We start from the raw sequence: 848 nt of genomic DNA, 5'->3' as shown, positions 1-848 counted from the left end.
GTAATATATTTCTGTAGCGGGAAGTAATAAAAAGACTCCTTCACCCTTCAGCTTTTCTTTAAATACCGAAAAGACCATATAAAAGCGTTTCCCTTTTTTTTCTTTTTTTATTTTCCTTCTTTATTTTACTTCGTATAGCTCGTTTTTGCTACTAAAACTTTTACTAGTGAGAGACAATTGGATACGTCGACCCTATGATAACTGGAGCTGGGAACGGATGATGTGAAATGTAAAAGAACGGTGATGATTGACCTGAAAAGAATCAAAAACATTGGTTAAAATTAAAAACTTTGGTAGCCAAAGATCGCACTTGATCGTGTGGTATGTTGGTGTTGCCGTAAATAAAATGTAGGTTGAGGGTAAAATCTGTGATAAAACGCTAATGCTGTGTTTGGTTTAAAGGAAAATACGAAGTACGTATTTCCGAGACGGAGCAAAATTAAAACTCCGGAAAGGAGGGAAAATGTAGGGAGTTTTTACCCAAAACCAAACGCAACCTAAAAGAATTGAGAGTTGAGTCAATGGCTCAGCAATTATGAGTCAATGAGGAAACAGAGTGTTACGGTCGAGACAACCAAAATCCTGACTGCGTCGCACGAGGTTGAGGGATTGTATGTACATGTGGCTAGTTAGAGGACGAGTTTTCGAATGAACGATGCATATGGCCATGTCCACGTCATTGGTGGAACACCAGCTGTTAACATGGTAATTGTGTAATAAAAAGGACAAGTTTCGTGACTTGTTACAAAGAGGGACAAATCATTCCTTTCTTCTTGGGTCGGGTAAAACGAGGAAGCGGAAAGAAACGAAGCTCAGCTCGGAAGATGTGATGTGAGCATCAAATAATC

The sequence above is a fragment of the Nelumbo lutea genome, chromosome 6 (genome assembly GCF_056320005.1).
Source record: "Nelumbo lutea isolate HS-2025 chromosome 6, American lotus-T2T, whole genome shotgun sequence".
NCBI classification, from domain to species: Eukaryota; Viridiplantae; Streptophyta; class Magnoliopsida; order Proteales; family Nelumbonaceae; genus Nelumbo; species Nelumbo lutea.
This window is presented reverse-complemented; position numbering follows the sequence as displayed.